General features: G+C 41.9%; 1 long non-coding RNA gene across 1 annotated transcript; it reads right to left on the bottom strand.

The window, feature by feature from the left end:
- Positions 1-4,635: 4,635 nt before the first annotated feature.
- LOC134486830 (uncharacterized) lies at positions 4,636-10,847 on the bottom strand. The gene is made up of 2 exons (XR_010066252.1): positions 7,986-10,847; positions 4,636-5,657 (listed from the first exon to the last, which is right to left on the bottom strand). It is a non-coding gene; the product is annotated as an uncharacterized LOC134486830 (long non-coding RNA).
- Positions 10,848-19,224: the final 8,377 nt, after the last annotated feature.

Raw genomic sequence — 19,224 nt, 5'->3', positions numbered from 1 at the left:
CAAGAGAACCAAAAGTTGGTTCTTTGAGAAAATCAACAAGATAGATAAACCCTTAGCCAGACTAACGAGAGGACACAGAGAGTGCGTCCAAATTAACAAAATCAGAAATGAAAAGGGAGACATAACTACAGATTCAGAGGAAATTCAAAAAATCATCAGATCTTACTATAAAAACCTATATTCAACAAAATTTGAAAATCTTCAGGAAATGGACAATTTCCTAGACAGATACCAGGTATCGAAGTTAAATCAGGAACAGATAAACCAGTTAAACAACCCCATAACTCCTAAGGAAATAGAAGCAGTCATTAAAGGTCTCCCAACCAAAAAGAGCCCAGGTCCAGACGGGTTTAGTGCAGAATTCTATCAAACCTTCATAGAAGACCTCATACCAATATTATCCAAACTATTCCACAAAATTGAAACAGATGGAGCCCTACCGAATTCCTTCTACGAAGCCACAATTACTCTTATACCTAAACCACACAAAGACACAACAAAGAAAGAGAACTTCAGACCAATTTCCCTTATGAATATCGACGCAAAAATACTCAATAAAATTCTGGCAAACCGAATTCAAGAGCACATCAAAACAATCATCCACCGTGATCAAGTAGGCTTCATCCCAGGCATGCAGGGATGGTTTAATATACGGAAAACCATCAACGTGATCCATTATATAAACAAACTGAAAGAACAGAACCACATGATCATTTCATTAGATCATGAGAAAGCATTTGACAAAATTCAACACCCCTTCATGATAAAAGTCCTGGAAAGAATAGGAATTCAAGGCCCATACCTAAACATAGTAAAAGCCATATACAGCAAACCAGTTGCTAACATTAAACTAAATGGAGAGAAACTTGAAGCAATCCCACTAAAATCAGGGACTAGACAAGGCTGCCCACTCTCTCCCTACTTATTCAATATAGTTCTTGAAGTTCTAGCCAGAGCAATCAGACAACAAACGGAGATCAAAGGGATACAGATCGGAAAAGAAGAGGTCAAAATATCACTATTTGCAGATGACATGATAGTATATTTAAGTGATCCCAAAAGTTCCACCAGAGAACTACTAAAGCTGATAAACAACTTCAGCAAAGTAGCTGGGTATAAAATTAACTCAAATAAATCAGTTGCCTTCCTCTATACAAAAGAGAAACAAGCCGAGAAAGAAATTAGGGAAACGACACCCTTCATAATAGACCCAAATAATATAAAGTACCTCGGTGTGACTTTAACCAAGCAAGTAAAAGATCTGTACAATAAGAACTTCAAGACACTGAGGAAAGAAATTGAAGAAGACCTCAGAAGATGGAAAGATCTCCCATGCTCATGGATTGGCAGGATTAATATAGTAAAAATGGCCATTTTACCAAAAGCAATCTACAGATTCAATGCAATCCCCATCAAAATACCAATCCAATTCTTCAAAGAGTTAGACAGAACAATTTGCAAATTCATCTGGAATAACAAAAAACCCAGGATAGCTAAAGCTATCCTCAACAATAAAAGGACTTCAGGGGGAATCACTATCCCTGAACTCAAGCAGTATTACAGAGCAATAGTGATAAAAACTGCATGGGATTGGTACAGAGACAGACAGATAGACCAATGGAATAGAATTGAAGACCCAGAAATGAACCCACACACCTATGGTCACTTGATTTTTGACAAAGGAGCCAAAACCATCCAATGGAAAAAAGATAGCATTTTCAGCAAATGGTGCTGGTTCAACTGGAGGGCAACATGTAGAAGAATGCAGATCGATCCATGCTTATCACCCTGTACAAAGCTTAAGTCCAAGTGGATCAAGGACCTCCACATCAAACCAGACACACTCAAACTAATAGAAGAAAAACTAGGGAAGCATCTGGAACACATGGGCACTGGAAAAAATTTCCTGAACAAAACACCAATGGCTTATGCTCTAAGATCAAGAATCGACAAATGGGATCTCATAAAACTGCAAAGCTTCTGTAAGGCAAAGGACACTGTGGTTAGGACAAAACGGCAACCAACAGATTGGGAAAAGATCTTTACCAATCCTACAACAGATAGAGGCCTTATATCCAAAATATACAAAGAACTCAAGAAGTTAGACCGCAGGGAAACAAATAACCCTATTAAAAAATGGGGTTCAGAGCTAAACAAAGAATTCACAGCTGAGGAATGCCGAATGGCTGAGAAACACCTAAAGAAATGTTCAACATCTTTAGTCATAAGGGAAATGCAAATCAAAACAACCCTGAGATTTCACCTCACACCAGTGCGATTGGCTAAGATCAAAAACTCAGGTGACAGCAGATGCTGGCGAGGATGTGGAGAAAGAGGAACACTCCTCCATTGTTGGTGGGATTGCAGACTGGTAAAACCATTCTGGAAATCAGTCTGGAGGTTCCTCAGAAAATTGGACATTGAACTGCCTGAGGATCCAGCTATACCTCTCTTGGGCATATACCCAAAAGATGCCTCAACATATAAAAGAGACACGTGCTCCACTATGTTCATCGCAGCCTTATTTATAATAGCCAGAAAATGGAAAGAACCCAGATGCCCTTCAACAGAGGAATGGATACAGAAAATGTGGTACATCTACACAATGGAATATTACTCAGCTCTCAAAAACAACGAGTTTATGAAATTCGTAGGCAAATGGTTGGAACTGGAAAATATCATCCTGAGTGAGCTAACCCAATCACAGAAAGACATACATGGTATGCACTCATTGATAAGTGGCTATTAGCCCAAATGCTTGAATTACCCTAGATCCCTAGAACAAACGAAACTCAAGACGGATGATCAAAATGTGAATGCTTCACTCCTTCTTTAAATGAGGAAAAAGAATACCCTTGGCAGGGAAGGGAGAGGCAAAGATTAAAACAGAGACTGAAGGAACACCCATTCAGAGCCTGCCCCACATGTGGCCCATACATATACAGCCACCCAATTAGACAAGATGGATGAAGCAATGAAGTGCAGACCGACAGGAGCCGGATGTAGATCGCTCCTGAGAGACACAGCCAGAATACAGCAAATACAGAGGCGAATGCCAGCAGCAAACCACTGAACTGAGAATAGGTCCCCTATTGAAGGAATCAGAGAAATAACTGGAAGAGCTTGAAGGGGCTCGAGACCCCAAAAGTTCAACAATGCCAAGCAACCAGAGCTTCCAGGGACTAAGCCACTACCTAAAGACTATACATGGACTGACCCTGGACTCTGACCCCATAGGTAGCAATGAATAGCCTAGTAAGAGCACCAGTGGAAGGGGAAGCCCTGGGTCCTGCTAAGACTGAACCCCCAGTGAACTAGTCTATGGGGGGAGGGCGGTAATGGGGGGAGGGTTGGGAGGGGAACACCCATAAGGAAGGGGAGGGGGGAGGGGGATGTTTGCCCGGAAACCGGGAAAGGGAATAACACTCGAAATGTATATAAGAAATACTCAAGTTGATAAAAAAAAAAAAAAGAATTATTTTCACTATTCTGAGTTTTTTCCATGTAAATTGAACGTTGCTCTTTCCATGTCTTTGAAGAATTGTGTTGGAATATTGATGGAGACTGCATTGAACCTGCAGATCGATTTTGGTAGGATGGACATTTTTAGTATGTTAATTCTACAAATCGATGAACTTGGGAGATCTCTCCATTTTCTGAGGTCTTCTTTGACTTCCTTCTTGAAAAACTTAAAATTCTTGGCACACTGATCTTTCACTTGTTTAGTTAGTGTTACTCCAATACATTTTATATTATTAAAAAAAAAGGTATAATATTGGTAACAGAAAGTTGACATAAAGCTGATAATCTGGATGGAGTCATTCTAGATAGCGTGTGACATGGGCCAACCTAGGGAGACAGGTCTAAATTGAGGTAATATTTTATGGAACTCTTATCCTAGAAACCGGGTTTCTAAAAGAATTTAGGACATTGTCCCTTGTTGAGGTATTGGAGACCACACCATTGTGAGTCCAAATGTAAGAATTGACAGTCAAACTTTGTAACATAATAGATAGACCTGGGGTGCTTTGGAGACTAGATTGTTTGTTAGAGGTTGAGTTTTGCTTTCCAAAGTTGTGGCTTGCCCTGAAGTTATCTGTATTCTAATGCTAATTTCCACTGCCCCGAGAACAGCTGTCTAGTCACGTTCTCAGAACTCAGGTGACCTCGTGGCTGTATTCTGGTGTTACAAAGAGAACTTAAAGATTGTGGTTTAGGATTGCCAGTGTTACATTGACTAACTCAAACTTATTTTTAATTAAGGAAAAATCAAACAGGTAGAGATTGTTACAGGATTTATAAGGATTGATGAGGTTTTAGAACTTGTGAGAACATTACAGCCAGTTTCCTTACTCCAACTGCCATTTCAAGACAGATTTAGAGGATTGATTTTATACAATTTGTTTTCGTCATAGCAATTGTGAGTTTTCATTTCGTGAGTTTGCTTATAGTTTTAGAGAGCCCATAAAGTGATATCATTAAGAATGGCTAAAAGCCTTATATTATATAATTTTGTTGCTTCTTCAGTGTAAGAAGTTAGAACTTAAATCTTTCAATTGAAAGACCCCCGAAGGGAGCCCCCCACTCAAGTCTCGGGAAAGACGAGCACCCAGTAGGACACAGACACCGACCTGCTGCAATCACACGAGGAAGATTTATTGTAGGCGAGATGAAACGAGAGCTCAGGCCAGCATGCTGGGGTCGAGACTCATACACCACACAGGGAGTAGAGGAGTTCGACCCCGACCTGAATTTTCACAGAGCTTATAAAGGAAAAAACCACAAACCAGGGGGATCAAGAGGGAGGGAGGAGGGGAATTCCAAAACCACAAACTGCCCATACATTTAGGTCATATGCTAGTCATGTGTAACACTAGGCAACACACCCAGGACTTTGTGACATTGTGATTAGGGGTAGTGACATTTTCAGGGCCATTGGACCATTGTGGCCGGAGGCTATGGGTCATTGTGGCTGTTCCAGGAAACTTTTCATGCAAGAATGTTCCGGGAACCATTGTACAGCAAGGGAGGGGTGAAAAGTTCATGTTCTCACAGACCCTACCTCTTCTTTTTGGGTAGCTAGGCGGCTTATTATTAATTTTTAATCCTTCATTCCCCACTTCTTTTTTTGTTAATAGTTCTAATCCTAGAACTTCATGGAGAACTCAGCTTCATCTAGCATAACAGCTTGGTATTGTAGTCTTAACATGAGGATTCTAACCTGGACACTATCCAAGCCTATCCACCAAGGTCATGACTAGCTTTTAGAACTTCTAAGCTTATACGGACTGTGATCCCTGAGGCACAGTCCCAAGAAGTGTTAAGAGTACTAACATATGCAATGTTACATCATTTGTAATGGAAATCAAGCCTATCCCACACCTATCTTGATAGAACCCAGGACAAACATGACTGAATTTCCCTCTAGGTCCCAGCTCTCAGCCCCAACAGCTAGTACACGGCTGGTGAGGGCTGAGAATTGACAGCTGTCAGGGTGGTCAGCAGCACCAGGTACGGTCCTTTCCAGCGAGGCTCGAGTGTCTGGACTCAGTGTAGCTGCAACCTGGAACTGATGGGATGTCTCAGGGGTCTCCGGGGCATAGGCTGCTGTCAGCTGTGAGCAGATTTCTTTCTGTATCACCTGTAGGTCTTTTAGCCTGGCACACAAATCATTATTACTATGGCACTATGACATGTTGGTTCAGTAACATCATCTAATACAGTCAGGGGGGCTGAGGCCCCATATAAGATCTCAAAGGGGGTAAGGCTGAATCTGGAAGGGGTATTTCTTGCTCTGAAGAGAGCAAGAGGGAAGGAGTGTCACCCAGTCTGTGCCAGTCTCCATGGTTAATTTGGTCAGGGTCTCTTTTAGAGTTCTATTTATTTACCCTACCTGTCCTGAACTTTGAGGTCTGTAAATACAATGTAATTTCCAATCGACCTCTAAATACTTGGCCACACCCTGGCTTACCTTGGTAACGAAAGTAGGGCCATTGTCTGACCAGATTACCTTGGGCATTCCAAATCGGAGGAAGATTTCTTCCAGTATCTTCTTGATGATTGCAGAGGCCGTCTCTTGTTTGGTGAGGAAAGCTTCTATCTATTCCTGAAAAAGTATCTACAAGCACTAGGAGATACTTGTGATTATATTTTTCTGGTTTTATCTCAGTGAAGTTCACTTCGACTTTTCACCAAACTCTCTAGGTCTCTTTGCCCTGTTTGCTTGCTAAGCATTCACTTATTGACATACCTTATACTTTCTACTGCCTCTCTGGCTAAAATCTTAAAGTCTATTACATACACTTAACTACTTGGACAAACTTTTTATCTCCTAATTGAGTCCATTTCTGTATTTGGCAAAGTGAGTCTTTTCTTTGTTCTCTGGGAAGTATAGCTTTCCCCTCAATGTGCCATTGTCCTTTATCTTTTAAGCAATTTGGGCCTTTTCTAAGTGAGGCCATCCCTTAGTCCGATCCCAGTTCCCAGTGGCTGTCTCTTGCAGGCCTGCAACCAGGATGGGCTCCTGCATAACCATTTTTCGAGCCACTTTATCTGCTTCGTTATTGCCCCATGTCACTGAATCTCTTCCCTCCTGATATCCTGAGCAATGAATAGTACTCACAGTTGTTGGCTTCACCAGGGCATCCAAGAGATGGTAAAGGCATCTGCAGTGCTGATGTACTGGGGGGGGTAGAGGTTCAGCCATCCCAGATGACATTGTATTGTCCACCATGGCAGCACCCACTTGTCTCTGACCTTCATTCATGAAGAGAACTGTTCCCGTCTGTGGACAAGGTCCTCGGCTTTCAGCAGGGGTCAATCAGCCAGTCGCAGAGGTCTTTCTTCCACCCATGGGCTTCTGCCAGTACTTGACACTCGTGCTGTGGTGGCTCCAGGTCCGGATTGGGCAGCAAGGTGACCAGATTGTCCCCAACCGGTGGAGAATCTAGTCCATGGCAGCTGACCAGTGGTCCCATCTTTTGGGACACTCTATTCAAAGGCAGAACATCAGCCACTCTATCACAGTTTAAGTCCTGGATTGGGTGATAATTGTTAGTGCCCGGCTGGCAGGAGTGATATGTTCCAAGTAGAACAGCGCTAAGCCATTCATCTCCCAGCATCAGGTACTGGTGCACTGAGACAGGTCTTAAGCTCCGCATACACAGTCTGTAGATATGCATACACATGGCCTCACCCAGCCATTTCAGCCCACGCAAGCCATTTTGGAGAGCAATTTTCTCATGAGCAAGGGATAGGGGCAGTCAGGGATGACTATGAACTAGTGGGTTACCCGGCCCACGCCAAGGTCCACTGTTCTTCGGGCAGTCCATAAGTATTGTTTGTTGCCAGTAGGCCCCTGTACCCAAGGTCTTTGGATATTGGCCCACTGGAGGGGGGCATAGGAGCACAGAGCATTGGGTCCCTGCATCCACACTTCCCTTCTATCTCTGTACATAGCCAGCACTCTAGGACCAAGAGGCTCTCCAGTGTCCCCTCTTGTTCTTTCTGGGGCAGTCCCTGACCCAGTGTCTTTTTTTCTTCTTCTTTGCATTAGGCACACTGATCTTTAGCCAGGAATTCTCTTCTGTTGCCAGGTACTGTCTTCCTAGGTTCCCTAACTACTGTGGCCAGTATATGTTCCTCTCTTGTCTTTTATCTCTCTTTAGCTCTCTAATTTCCTCTTCTTTTAGTCTCTTTTCTTCCCTAGCTTCCTGCTCTTTTTACCTTCTTTCTTTCTTTCTTTCTTTTTTTTTTCTGTCTCTCTGCATCTTCTTCTACAGCTATTAGGTGCTGTCCACTTTTCTGCACAGACCCTGAACCATGCATCAACTTACAATAACTCTCTCAGCGACTTAGCTTAACCCTTCAAGTTTCTGTAACTTTCTCTTCATATCTTTTCCTAATCTTAGCCAGATTGGTGGGGCATTTTCCAGCCCCTAGGAGACCGACCCTTGGAGCCTGGGGGCAGACCTGGCACTCCCTACCTTCAGGCGTCTGAAGAGAGCAGGCAGAAGTGAGGGCCTTCTATCCGTGTCTGGAACATTTTTTTCTGGTCTCCAGTAGGATTCCGTCTTTCATCGGTGGTAAAGAAGACCTGTAACAGTTACTAACAAGCATATCAAATGGGATGGTGAGAAAACAAGAGAATCTTGAGAATAGAGTCTACCGAAGAGGGCAAACAGCATTTAGTCACACAGCTAAACCAGGAGGCCTTTCTTGGAACAAAAAGGCCATTGTCAGTGTCAGCTCCATGGCTTTGCCTCTCAAGAGAACCAGCCTCCAAATGACACTAGGCTTCTAGTAACAACTAATAACAAAAGGATGGAGAGATGGTTAGAACCTGGGTGCTAGATGCCAGGGGGCTGATAAAAGAATTGTAACCAGTTCACCTGGGGCTATCAGGACCTCAGTAGTAGCCCTTTACCAAACTGTCTCACTGGGTTTAAAGGGGCCAAGGAAAAGAAAACATTAATCCTGACCTTGGCTACCGCCAAGTAATTTAGTGCTGGAGACTGACTCCTCCCTTGGAATAAAGACAGCAGATAAGGCAGGCTTCCTTAAAGAACTTCTCTAAATGAGTGCTCTCCTACTGTGAGCAAATGTCAGAAATTCCTTTCCTATTCTTGTTTTCCTTATAGCCCCACCTAGCTCTCAGCCTTTTTAGATTATTCTTCCTGTAGCATTTCTAACACAGCCTGTCCCTTTTTTTTTTTTTTTTTTTTTTTTTTAGCCTGTTAACAGCATTTTTGATCTTTTAGGCAGTTATGCACTACGTGTCATACCGGCTGAAACTCTGCCTTTAAGATTCTTTGCTCCCAAGCAAAATTTAAATCTTTCCCAGTTCATCACAGCTGGCTGCGAGCATAAGCACAGATAAAACACTATGTTTTTGTTTTGTTTTTCTTTCCTTTTTTCAGAGCTGGGGACCGAACCCAGGGCCTTGCGCTTGCTAGGCAAGAGCTCTACCACTGAGCTAAATCCCCAACCCCCAAAACACTATGTTTTAAAAATTAACTTTGGCTATCAACCAACACACTGCCACTAGAGCGGGGTCTACAAAATTAAGTTTCTTACTCACTAAGCGTTAAGGGGACCAAGTAAAACTCTTCGACGAACAAAGCAAACAGTTTCATGATTTCAAACACAGTCGTCAGTCCAAGATTTTAAACACGGTCGTCAGTCCAAATTCAAACACGAAACAAAAGTCAAAAAAAACACTGGACAATACCACAGAAAACAATCCAGACAAACAAGACCAAGACAAAGCATCCTATAACCAATTTCCACAGATGCCTGGTACCTTCAGTACCTGGCCCAAACTGCAGCTTAACCTTAGCTGCTTCCGGGATACCAAACACAGAAACAGAATACAGACAACAGACACTAACACATCTAAGCACACTTGTCCGTGCCTATACTTAAATAGGCAGCCGAACTCGACCTCCAAAGTCACAGTCAGATCTTTTTGACTGTCCGTTGCCGGGTCCTCCCGACAAAATTCGGCTCGAGGAACGTTTCTCACGCGTCCCAGAGCCAGGACCCAACAAAGGCTGACTCGTGGAACGTCTCTCACGAGTCCCAGAGCCTGCGCGATTGGGGCGTCCCCCGGTGCGCTTTCTAAAAAGGAAAAAAAGAAAGAAAAAGACTATTCGGAGTAGGAATCCTTCATCTACTCCCAGGCGCCATTTCGGGGTGGGGAACCTTCTTCCACCCGTGCACAGGGCAGGAAACCTTCTTCTGCCCAGACAGTGCACTAAGACTCTCGTGCACAGGGCAGGAATCCTTCATCTGCCCAGACAGTGCACTAAGACCTTAAACCGGTACCGAAAAACACAGACTACAGGACTTAATTCACACACACTCACACACACGAGCACAAACAAAAGAGAAAAAAGAAAACAAAACCGACGTCGACTTCGTGTCGACCAGAGGCACTGAAACTGATCGGCAGGTCGCAGACCTTGCCTAACAAACCGGTCGTCAAGGAGTAAAGTCTCCTCTGGACCTATCAGATGGGGTTCACCAGGCGTCCCTGGTCCCCCCTTGTCCTCCTGGGACGTCTCCCAGGGCGAACGGACGGTGGGTACCTGGACACGTCTATCCCTATCCACCCCGCTCTCCTTCCTGGAGCGCGGTCTCACTGAGCGTCCGCAAAACCGAAACAGCGATCGCACCAGATTCCCAGACAGAACATAGACACAGACCCAGACACAGCGCTGAGATAAAACAGAGAATCTTACCTCCAAGTGGGTCTAGGACCCCTGGGTGGTCACGCAGATCCCGGACGAGCCCCCAAATGAAAGACCCCCGAAGGGAGCCCCCCACTCAAGTCTCGGGAAAGACGAGCACCCAGTAGGACACAGACACCGACCTGCTGCAATCACACGAGGAAGATTTATTGTAGGCGAGATGAAACGAGAGCTCAGGCCAGCATGCTGGGGTCGAGACTCATACACCACACAGGGAGTAGAGGAGTTCGACCCCGACCTGAATTTTCACAGAGCTTATAAAGGAAAAAACCACAAACCAGGGGGATCAAGAGGGAGGGAGGAGGGGAATTCCAAAACCACAAACTGCCCATACATTTAGGTCATATGCTAGTCATGTGTAACACTAGGCAACACACCCAGGACTTTGTGACATTGTGATTAGGGGTAGTGACATTTTCAGGGCCATTGGACCATTGTGGCCGGAGGCTATGGGTCATTGTGGCTGTTCCAGGAAACTTTTCATGCAAGAATGTTCCGGGAACCATTGTACAGCAAGGGAGGGGTGAAAAGTTCATGTTCTCACAGACCCTACCTCTTCTTTTTGGGTAGCTAGGCGGCTTATTATTAATTTTTAATCCTTCACAATGTATATGGAAAATTTTTACTACAAACTTTGCTCTCAAAATGAGCTTTAATATTTGGGGAGTAGCTGTTACACTACTCCAGATAAGAACATTTAAAGCTAATTTTAAGCTTCTAAAGATATGTTAATTGGCTAAGTACCTCACCTTACCAGAGGACTTAGGTCTTTGTTATACACATTGGAGATAAAGCTTCAGTTGTGTTAATACAGAACTGTAGACTAGAGTCATAGAAGTATTTTAAAAAAGAAACCTGGTAAAACATATCTTATTCCAAACAACAGTTAATTGGTTACTACTAAATATTGATATTTGGCCTATTACATATACAAATTTTTCAGACAAAATTGATAATTTTACTCTTTACATGCTTTTGTACTTCCTATATATTTGTACACACAACCCATAGGAAATGCGCTTACTGTATTTATAGGTGGTTCATCTAATGAAAAGGCTACAGGTATGATTGGATCACTTGTTTATTCTCTTGAGTTTCTATTGCTTCAACACAGATTATTAAATTCCATGCTTTAGCCGCTGTTTTTTTTTTTTTTTTTTTTTTTTTTTTTTTTTTTTTTTTTTTTTTTTGGTTCTTTTTTTTTCAGAGCTGGGGACCGAACCCAGGGCCTTGCGCTTCCTAGGCAAGCGCTCTACCACTGAGCTAAATCCCCAACCCCAGCCGCTGTTTTTAATATGTTAAAAAATCAAGCTTTCTATTCATATACTGATAGCCAATGTGTAGCTTGTGGTTTACAATTGATTTCAATTACTTAATGCTTTATTAGAGACAAGTTTTCTACTTAAAATCAGTGAGTGATTTCAGTGTAAATTGTCTGACAACTCACTGTCCTTTCAGTGCTCTGGCTCAGATAACTAAACAAAACCATAGACCCAGCTCTTTGAAAATGTTAATGGAGTTGATAACACACCCTCAAGAAAAGAGGAAGACTCCATTTGTTTACTTTCAACTCCCAGCTTCACCCTGCCAGCTCAGGGATTTCTAGTAAGACTGAATCTGGACAATATCTACAAGATTTGACACTTCTAATTAATGCTTATGTTTAGATAAATAAAGTTTGTGAGGTGCTAGAAAAATGGCTTAGTGGTTAAGAACACTATATACTGTTCCTTTATAGGACATTTAAGAACTCAAACTGGATTGCCTGGGCTCCTTAACAAGGGAGGACAAGATTCCAGACAGATTATAGGCCTTACATAAGAACAATTAGTCAAAAAATCTCATTCTTTATATATCCAAAACAATAATGCTAAAAACGATAATTTGATATACAAGTCAATTTATAAATACAAGTGCTCAGTGTCCTCAACTTAATCCTCGAGGACTTACCTTAATAAATAATATCTTTACTATATCTTAATAAATAAAGGGGGAGTTATCCATGTATGCTAAATAATGCTCCTTTTATTTCAATTTTAAAAATTTGGATGCCAAAGTTTATGGCACCCTACAACTAGACATACTTCTGCCTAGGTGAAATAGAGAGATCCACTTATTGACATGTTCCTGTCCAGATATTTTATATGGGGAAGAGGGAATGTTTGTGTTTTTTCTACAGGATGCTATAAGAGTGTGCCAGCTGCCTGGGTGGTTGCTGAGACTTGCTGATCCAGGTTATTCAGCTCTCCTGGTTCGGGTCCCTGGAGTCATTCCTCTGCCCTGAGAGGAAGATAGAAGATTCCCCTTCATCCTTTGTCATCACAGAGATTTTGCCGTTGCTGCAGTCAGTGTTACCGCTGCTTGTGTTCCCGTCCCACTGTGGCCTACGATCAGACTCTGTACACTGCTGCTTCCTGGAGAAGACTGGACTCCAGCTGTTACCCCTGTCCTTTCATTTCCCTGGTGACTCTTGCTGCCTTAACTGGTAACTTGTGTTGTCATTTTGCAGTCTGTAGCTTTACAGAAATGCTACTTGCGTAAAGCTACAGTAGACTGGAGAACTCTGTCCTGGTTATACAGATCTCAGAAATGGTTCCATTGTCTGCTGGTTGTTTCAGAGAAGAATGACTGATCCTGAACTGTCCTGGAAAAGACCTTGACGCTTTCACTGCTATTGTAGCAGCCATTACTGCTGCAGACATTGTGTCTGCAGTGTCTGGAGTTATCCTCCCCCAATCTATTGTTAGACAAGTACAGTGGGTGAACTTTCTAGAGTAGTTACTAACAATTGGGAATTCTAAATTTTATTATAAGAACAGCTTGACTACGGTCCTTGGTGGTAACAGCTGAGGAGGACCATATGAGGTGCCCACTACTTATCGGGAGTGGCTCTGTTTGATGCAGCCCTATGCTGTGGATCAGTATTCATACCATGGTTGGTTTACAAACTCAGATCTCAACAGTAATGTGACAAGGCCGTTATCACTCAAACACTTGTGGCCATTGTACAAAGGGCCTCACCTGGAATTTGGTTATCTTGTTCAGGATTTACTCTGTATCTGAGTTCCCTGCTCCTGCACCCCATGGATCTGTGGGTCCATTGCACTGGGAGGAGAGGGATACTCTCTGTATCTGAGTTCTCTGCTCCTGCACCCCATGGATCTGTGGATCCATTACACTGGGATTGAGAGAGACTCAGTGTTCCTTTGATCAGCCCTTGCACATCGCTGAGGTTTCCTCATTGCACGCGATAGGGTGATCATTTCTGCTATAAAATTATATAAATTATAAGGGTGAGATGTAGAGGGCCGCAATACGTTCACCACCACTAGATGGCGCAGTCTTCCACTGCGCCCCACGTGGTAGGTCAGGATAGACTCCGCCATTACAAGATGGCGCCAACCTTCGCCGCGCCAGCCGGCCCCCCTTTCAGGTAGTTAACTGTGCGCATGTGCAAGAGTGCCTTCGTGCCAGGTCTTTGCCCACTCCGGGGCGTGCCTTATGAGATCATGGGTAACAACCAATCAGGTGTGGGTGCGCTGCACGAGGGTTTTATAAGCGCCCCATGTTGGCGCGGCGTGGCTTTTCCTCTTCTAAGATTAATAAAGTGGTCACAGTAAGGATTTCTAATGTCCGCGTGCTCCTTGCCGGCGAAAAGTCGCGCGCGGGACAACTTTTGATAAAGTATGTCAGGTATTAGTATTCTTAGTTCAGAGAAATCAACAAAAATCAAGAAACATCTGGGCTTTGTGGCACATAGTTAATCCCAGTATTTAAATTATGGAGGACAAAACCGGAAGTCTCTGGCATTTAGCACCTTATCCTAAAACAGCAGGAGATTAAATAAAGTAGCCTTTGTTCTAACCCCACAGGAATTGTGCAGCTCTCACTTTCAGCCTGCTAGTTGGAGTCACAGGAAGAAAAAGGGACACCTTGAAAAGTGAATTTAGCGTTTATTCCTAAGTTGTAAAAAGTTTCCTATGAAAGCTAAGAAAAATGGGGAGAGACACCGCCCGCATCTGAAGGGACCCAGACAAACAGCTCCCTGCAACCCAAATCCCGTGGGAGGGAGGGTGATTATTGGGGAGAGGGCGGTAATGGGGAGAGGGTTGGGAGGGGAACTCCATATAGAAGGGGAGGAGGAGGGGTTAGGGGGATGTTGACCCGGAGACCGGGAAAGGGAATAACAATTGAAATGTAAATAAGAAATATCTGTTAATAAAGATGGAAAAAAAAAGTGAAAAAAACAAAAAGAAAAATGGGGAAACTAGAATGATAATGATGCTCTTTTCTCTTTCTTCAGCACTTATACATCTTTTAGAATACATGATCACATGGTAAAAAGTTCATCACAAGCTTACACATAAATTAAAATCATAAATTGAATAAGAAGTTTACAACATAATGTTTACATGCGTTTCCATTAGGAGTAATTATCTGCCTAAACATTCATCAACTGTCACAGCTCCACAGGTTCATGGAGAGTTAAAAAGCATAACTAACTTATTCGTGATGTTTTGTATAGATAAACTCAGTCAATATTATATTTTGTGTCCTAGCACCTATATTAAACCATTTGTTCCATTTTTGTTTAATGGTTTTACAACCTTTTGGAATGTGCTCTGAGGAGTAGAAGCAATTAACTGGTGTCACTTGGATACTGGCAGACTTCTCATTGCAGGTTTGACTATCAGAGAGGACTTAATAGCAGTTCCATTATAAAAGAGCCTAATAAATGCTGATATAATTTTAGGAATTCTTATGGGATCATCATTACGAATTAAGAAGTCATCTATTTGTCTATATAGCATCACTACAAGACAGTATATCTTCATAGATCTGCAGAGATCTGCTCAAAAGGGTAGATTAATGCCTAGTGATTGTTATATATGTTTAATAACAACAGGAAAAGCATATAAATATCAAGAATCTTCCCTAAAATGATTTTCTCCTGTGTCTTGCTTATAGGAACAATTCTGTCATGGATTATTTATTAATCCAAAGCAAACTTATCTCAGGAGGATCACCTGCTATTTATTAGCTTGTCCTATGGTGGGTTCTGACAACCTTTAATCCTTCTGGCTGGAATATAGACATGCCCTAAATACACACCTTTAATTCCAAACAATGAAGACAAAGTTAGTCTGTAGAAGGAAGCATCCATGTTTGAGAGTGATGTCTTATTGAGTGGCAGACAAAGTGATAAATTAGAGAAATATTTGTCAGAACAGGACATGCCCAACTCTTTTTTTTTTAAATCTTTATTAACTTGAGTATTTCTTATTTACATTTCGATTATTATTCCCCTTCCCGGTTTCTGGGCCAACATACCCCTAACCCCTACCCCTCCCCTTCTATATGGGTGTTCCCCTCCCCATCCTCCCCTCATTACCACCCTCCCCTCCACAATGATGTTCACTGGGGGTTCAGTCTTGGCAGGACCAAGGGCTTCCCCTTCCACTGGTGCTCCCCTCCCCATCCTCCCCCCATTACCACCCTCCCCTCTACAATCATGTTCACTGGGGGTTCAGTCTTGGCAGGACCAAGGGCTTCCCCTTTCACTGGTGCTCTTACTAGGCTATTCATTGCTACCTATGAGTTTGGAGCCCAGGGTCAGTCCATGTATAGTCTTTGGGTAGTGGCTTAGTCCCTGGAAGCTCTGGTTTGTTGGCATTGTTGTTCATATGAGGTCTCGAGCCCCTTCAAGCTCTTCCAGACCTTTCTCTGATTCCTTCAATGGGGGTCCCGATCTCAGTTCAGTGGTTTGCTGCTGGCATTTGCCTATGTATTTGCTGTATTCTGGCTGTGTCTCTCAGGAGAGATCTATATCCGGTTCCTGTCGGCCTGCACTTCTTTCTTCATCCATCTTATCTAATTGGGTGGCTGTATATGTATGGGTCACATGTGGGGCAGGCTCTGAATGGGTGTTCCTTCTGCCTCTGTTCAAAACTTTGCCTCCCTATTCCCTGCCAAGGGTTTTCTTGTTCCCCTTTTAAAGAAGGAGTGAAGCATTTGCATTTTGGTCATCCTTCTTGAGTTTCATGTGTTCTGTGCATCTAGGGTAATTCAAGCATTTGGGCTAATAGCCACTTATCAGTGAGTGCATACCATGTGTGTTTTTCTGTGATTGGGTTACCTCACTCAGGATGATGTTTTGCAGTTCCATCCATTTGCCTATGAATTTCATAAAGTCATTGTTTTTGATTGTCATGCCCAACTCACGAAGAACAGAGAGGAAAGAGAGGCTACTTGAGGGAGAGCAGTGCAGAGAAAAAAAAAGATGGTGGCAGTTTTATCAGGAGAGTTTCATAGAGACAGGTTGGGGAACAAGGTAGACACAGGTGAAGACAGAATGAACCAAAAAATGAGAAGGAGCGAGAAGATTAGATTACCAGAGTTAGTTTGAGGTCAAACAGAGCAAATCAGGAAAGGCAGAGAGGAGAGAAGTCAGATTGAATCAATCACCTTGGAGAGGAGTCAGAGCAAGAACAGCTGAGTTGAATCAGTCAGCCAGAGACTGGAAAGAACAAGAAAGGGTGAGCTTATTCAACAGAAAGTCTCAGAGGCTGAAAACATTTTAGAACTAGATGAGATCGTATGGAAGTTAGAAGCTTCTAGGACTAGGCCTAGGTTAGCAGATGAAGGCAGTAAGCTTCAGAGATGACAATTGCATCAGGAAAATAAAAGATATTCTTACAGATTTCTCATCATTATCTCCAGATGTGATAGAGATATAGCAAGTCTTTTGGCCAAATGGGGTTATTTGCCTAATGTTCTATGCTTGCTCAGCTCATTTATGAGAATGTGGGAACCAGGGGGAGAAACATTTTACCTGCAGAATTTATTACTGACAGGGTAATTTCTTATATAGAATAGGGTTTATATAGAAGGATAGTGTAGGAAGATTGGTTGTGTACAATATGGGGTTAAAGAGATCTAATGGCAGTAAAAGCACTTGCTGTCAAAACATGAGAGCCAGAGCTCAGATCCTTAGGAATCTGTGTACAATGCCAGGTGGGTATACAGTAATTCCAGGATGGGTAGGCTTAGGCAGGGGATCCCCAGATCAAGACTAGTCTTATTGGGGAGCTCTGGGTTTGATTAAGTACCTGACTCAATGAATAATGTGGAAAAGCAATGGGAGATGATTCTCAACATCAACCTCTACCCTCCATATGTATGTATGTGCACATACATGCACATTGCATGCATGCTCGCCCATGTCCCTACACACAAATGTAAATGTTCACACATAAAACTGCATCAGTGCTGTGATAACAGTACTAGTCATATTGGGTCTTCCTGGTTTTTGTTTACTTCATTGATACTGAATTTCTTTCAACACTACAGATATTATTTAGGATCCTAGATACTAGGCAGGTACTTAACATTGAGATGAATCTCTGATACGTATCTTTCAAATTTATTATTTTAAGCTCTTTTTTTTTGGTTCTTTTTTTTTTTGGAGCTGGGGACCGAACCCAGGGCCTTGCGCTTCCTAGGCAAGCGCTCTACCCCTGAGCTAAATCCCCAACCCCTATTTTAAGCTCTTTAATGTGTGAAACTTACTTGCAGTTTTTAAAGGTCTATCTATCTATCTATCTATCTATCTATCTATCTATCTATCTATCCATTTATTGTACATGAGTGTTCTCTTTTTCTGCCTGGATGTCAGAAGACAGCATCAGATCTCAGCATAGATGGCTGTGAGTCACCATGTTGTTCTGGGAATTGAACTCAGGCTCTCTGGAAGAAGAAACATGGCTCTTAACCTCTGAACCATCTCTCCAGTCCCCTTACTTGTAGTTAAAATAAAATTCCTCATTAATCTTGACAATTTTTGCTTTAGGGGGACCATGGACTTTAACAGAACACTTTTTTTGTTTTGTTTTTACCTCTGATAAATGTACTTAAATACATAATTACTGACTTCTTCTATTTTGTCTATAGAAATTCATACAAGGAAAAAGAGAAAAGAAACTTTATTCTGGACTGAACTAAAAGCTACATTATCAGTAAGTATCTGGAACTGGATAAATGGCACTGTTTTAAGTTCTGTTCTGTGGATGTAAAATGAGCTCACTTGATTATTTTGTTCATATCAAGTCTATTGAAAATTGAATTTTGTAACTTTAATTTGGTTTAGAAAATCTTCAGCCATTCAAAATAAGCTGAGAAGATTATTCCAAAGTTGGTTGAAAATTTCCATGTCAAACATAGCACTTGAACATAATCATGTATTAAATTTTGTTGAGTCTAAGCCAATCATATTATTTTCTATAAAGATTGTTTTTCTCATTTTAGAAGTAAAATTTGCTTATTTTTCTTTTTTACTTTTGCACAGTGTCAACAGAAATTATGCTCTCAGCTTTTGCACACGATTAAAAGATGTTTTCAGCCCAGGAATATGGCTTCTGCTTTGTATTCTTGTAGAAGCAGAAAAGCTATAATATTCAAAAGGAATAACGGGAAACATTTGCTAACTTGGTAATTTTTTATTCTTGGAATTTGTTTTTTAATATTTTCATAAGCCTTTGCATTTGTAAGTGTGAAAAACGGCAATGTGACTTTTACAAGAATTATAATGTACTGACAGTAAAATAAAAATTGAAAGAGAAATAGTTATACAATTTGAGAATACTATAAGCTGGCAATGGTTACAGTCATATTATAAAAGTAGACACTACATGCTTGTTGTGTATTAGTCTATGTGGCAAACAGGTAGAGATTTCACTGGTGTTTTCCATCTCTTAACAGTCTATGTGGACACTTCTTGATTTATTTTCATCAGATAATCTATTTGTCTGAATTACTGTACTTGAGCCATAATTATCCACATATATTTTGCTTGTTGCATTGCTGTTATACTATTTATCTGTTATTATGGATCTCATACATCAATTAAATGATTTAGGTTCTTTTGTGAGGAATACATCAATCCTATCTGTTTAAATTCTGGGAAATATCACTAATT

The sequence above is a fragment of the Rattus norvegicus genome, chromosome 4, assembly GCF_036323735.1.
Source record: "Rattus norvegicus strain BN/NHsdMcwi chromosome 4, GRCr8, whole genome shotgun sequence".
Classification (NCBI taxonomy): domain Eukaryota; kingdom Metazoa; phylum Chordata; class Mammalia; order Rodentia; family Muridae; genus Rattus; species Rattus norvegicus.
This window is presented reverse-complemented; position numbering and strand designations above follow the sequence as displayed.